The sequence below is a fragment of the Microtus ochrogaster genome, chromosome 7 (assembly GCF_000317375.1).
Source record: "Microtus ochrogaster isolate Prairie Vole_2 chromosome 7, MicOch1.0, whole genome shotgun sequence".
Lineage (NCBI taxonomy): Eukaryota > Metazoa > Chordata > Mammalia > Rodentia > Cricetidae > Microtus > Microtus ochrogaster.
The window spans coordinates 19533034-19537159 of NC_022014.1; the positions used below are offsets into that span (position 1 = coordinate 19533034).

The 4126-nt window shown below is 39.1% G+C and overlaps 1 protein-coding gene across 4 annotated transcripts in view; it reads right to left on the minus strand.

Annotated features, from left to right (window-relative positions):
• The window catches only part of Nf1 (neurofibromin 1), a 259312-nt gene that overhangs the window by 64542 nt on the left and 190644 nt on the right, over positions 1 to 4126 (minus strand). The gene's annotated exons all lie outside the window — the stretch shown is intronic.

A 4126-nucleotide genomic window follows, 5' to 3' on the forward strand; every position in this document is an offset into this window, starting at 1 on the left:
TCTGTAGACCAGGCTGGTCTCAAACTCACAGAGATCCGCCTGCCTCTGCCTCCCGAGTGCTGGGATTAAAGGCGTGCGCCACCATCGCCCGGCCATAACAAATGCTTTAAAGTTGGTTAATATTTAGACTGCAAGGATGCTAAGTAACTTAAAATGATCAATTTCACTTTTAATTTCAAAAGCAGCATGAGTAAAGGGAAGTGAGGTGTATGCATGTGTACATGCATTTGATCAGATCTGGTAAAAAGGTAATTGCTTAAGCTTTGAAAAAAAACTGCCTTTAAAATAACTGACATTCAAGTCAAGCCCTTTATTTCAATAAAGCACATCAAAAAGCTGACTTGAGAAACTTTCCAAGTGTCTAGTAAAACTGAAAAGGGAAGAATCAACTAATAGCTAAGCTTCACTTAAATCCCATTCCTTAACTAGCTTTATTCTGTGCAATATGCTAGCACCAAAGAAAAGATTTTACCATAACCATATTCTCATCCCTTTATTTTTAACTGTGTTTATATACGTGTGAGTGCAGCCCTCACACAGCCCTTCTTGAGCTGGAGTTACAGGTGATTATGAAGCACCTGAGGTAAGTCCTAGGAACTGGACCCAGGAACTATGCAAGTGAAGTATGCTCCTTTAAAAACTTATTTTTTTATTTTACGTGAGTGTCTTGCCTGCATATATGTTTGTGCACCACATGCATGCAGTGTGACCCTTGGAGGCCAGAAAAAGCTATTGGACCCCCTGGAACTGAAGTTACAAACAGTTGTGAGTTGTAAAATGGTTTGGGGAATCAAACCTGGGTCCTCTATAAGAGCAGCCAGTGCCCTTAACTGCTGAGCTATCCCTCCAGCCCCTTAATAATCCTCTCTTGATTAATGGTTCATCCTGGCTACATATCAGAATAATTTTTTTTTGAAACAGGGTTTCTCTGTGTAACAGGTCTGATTTTTTAAAAAAAATTTAATACCAATACTTAATTTCTATCCCCTACTTCTGACTACAGTTACAAGATAATTACTGGGAATTTTTTCCTAACTACTTAGATGGTATGATCCTTGACAATCACATTCACTTCTGTCAAGCTCTGTGACTTAAAACATCTTTAAATAACTATGTGTTGAGGGGCACATGCAATCAAATTTATTTTCTTTCTTAATGTGTATGGATGTTTTGCCTACATGTGTGTCTATGTACTACATGTGTGCCTGGTGCCCACAGAGGAAAAAAGAGGGCATCAGATCATCTCTGGGATTGGAGTTACAGATGGTTATGAGCTACCATGTGGGTGTTGAAATTGAACTTGATCCTCTTAAAGAGCAGCCAGTGCTCTTAACTGCTAATAACAACTTTTTCAGCAATTTACTACCAGCTTTAAAGCAAACAAACAAACACTCATCCCCTAAACAGTAAATCATAACAACATTACACCAGGTAAAGCAAAATGTCAACAAAATGAAAAAGTAAAGCACGAGAGACAGAAAGATCAGGGTACACTACTGTCTTTTTTCCTCCTATTACCTCTTGTTTCTTTGTTCTAGTTCTTTTGCTTTTAGGGGGTAAGTGGGTAGAGTGAGTCTTTCGTTTATGGCAGGATGTTCTGTAACTCAGGCTGGCCTCAAATTCACTACATATAATGATCTCCAAGACACTTGAGCCTCCTGCTCTACCACCTTAGTGCTGAGATTGCAGGCATGTATCATCTATCATCAAGCCAGATTCTGGTTGTCTTTTTAAGAGTAAAACTGGCCTTCCTTTTCCATCTCTCTGCCAAAGAGGTAGCTGCTGTCATGGTTCCTCTCCTCCCCCTTCTGTCTGTCTGTTTCTCTCCCCCTCCCCTTCTCCCTTCTCCCTTTCCCCCTTCATAACTAAATAAATATCCAACTTCACTCTGGAAAAAAATAAGTAAAACAGATTAAAAATGACTATGGGCAATGTTCCCATTTTATGCAAATTAAATATCTGAGGTTGGATGAAAGAATAACTCAGTTATCCTCTTTGAGATAACTGTTATAAACAAATACTTGTCAGAGGAAATTAAAACAAAACTACCTTTTCCTAAAGACAAGGAATTGACAAAGAAACTACCTTCATATTAAACATATTGATCAACCATTTTAAATAAAACAGAAGACTTTTATGCGCTAGAGGAGTATTTAAAATTCATGACTCCATATTTGGTTTGTTAGCATACACCCTGAGCATGATGCCTTCTGTGGGAGTTTATAAAAAGAAGGGTTAAAGATGGCTACAGTTTCATAATTTCCTAAGTTGATTTCAAACGAAACAATTTTTATTTTCCACTCCTAGATAAAATGATTAACATCTTAATCTAAAGATTTAAAAGTAAATTAAAAATACTAAATTAAATCAGAAGTAGGAACACATGCCTTTAGCCCTAGCACATGAGAGACAGAAGAAACAGGCAAATCTCTGTGAATTCCAGGCCAACCTGGTCTACAGAGCAAGTTCTAAAACATCCAGGGTTACAAAGAGAAATCCTGTCTTGAAAACCAACCAATAGCCAGGTGGTGGTAGCACACGCCTTTAATCCCAGCATTCGGGAGGCAGAGGCAAGTGGATCTCTGTGAATTCCAGGCCAACCTGGTCTACGGAGCAAGTTCCAGGGGACAGCCAGAGTTACACAGAGAAACTCTGTCTCAAAAATCAACCAACCAACTAACCAACAAAATCTAATTTAAAACCTTTGCAACAGAAGGCATGATGGTGGCACCTGTCATCCCAGCACTTGGGGTGCTGAAACAAGAACAGTGAAAATTCAAGATCAGTCTGGTGCACATGATTAAACAAACTTTCTCCCTCCAATGAAAAAGATTGCTTTATAGTGGCTAGAGAGATGGCTCAACAGTTAAGAGTACTGGCTGTTCTTCCAGAGGATCTGAGTTCAATTCCCAGCAATCATACAGTGGCTCATAACCATCTGTCCATAATGAGATCTGGTGACCTCTTCTGGTATTCAGTGCACATGCAGACAGAACACTGTATACATAATAAAATAAATAAATCTCAAAAAAGACTGCTTTATAACATTTTTATTGCATTCTACTATTCTTTTATCTCTCTCTCTCTCTCTCTCTCTCTCTCTCTCTCTCTCTCTCTCTCTCTCTCTCTCTTTTTGAGACAGGGTTTCTCTGTAGCTTTGGAGCCTGTCCTGGAACTAGCTCTTGTAGACCAGGCTGGCCCCGAACTCACAGAGATCCACCTGCCTCTGCCTCCCGAATGCTGGGATTAAAGGCTTGTGCCACCAACGCCTAGCTGCATTCTATTATTCTTTCTGTACCAAGTTATAAGTCACTTAAAGTTAAGAATTAAATCCTAATAACCCATGTTCCTTGACAGTGACTAGTCTGAAAGTGTCCCATGTATTAATATTTACTGTATCTACCATGCATGAGGATTTAAATCCCATAATAAATTAGGATTACAATTTCTACTTTTTAGATCAGGAAGAGGCTAAGAGAAGACTTGCTTAGGGAAACTTTCATTTAGAGAGACTCACACTCTTCAATTACTTTGCTTAGTCTTATCTAAAATTTCTTATTTAAAAAAGTTTTTGGGAGACTGGAAAGATAGCTTAATAAATAGTTAAAGGGAGCTTGCTGTTTTTCTAGAGGATCTGAGTTTGCTGTGTCCAGGTACAGCTCACAACCAAGAGCAGCTCAGTTTAAGAGGATCCACCATCTTCTCCAGCACCCTCTTCTGGTCTCTAAGGGTACCCACACACATGTGGCATACCTGTACATAAAAATTAAAATAGATTTTTTTAAAAGTAGTATTGGAGCTACGCAGTGGTGGCACAGTCCTTTAAACCCAGCACTTGGGAGGCAGAAGCAGGCAAATCTCTGTGAGTTCAAGGCCAGCCTGGTCTACAAGAAAGTTCCCAGACAAGCTGTAAAGTTCCAGAGAAACCCTGTCTTGAAAAACCGGAAGAAAAAAAAAAAGTAGTATTAGGGCTAAAGATAGGGCACTTGGCAGAGCTGCTGCCTAGTGAGTGGTGTTTACTTGCAAGCACTGGATAAGATGATGCTTCTTATGGTGAACAGTGTTTTTTTTTTTTTTTTTTTTTTTTTTCTTTTGACTCTTATTTACTTTACTTCTGCAGGAACCA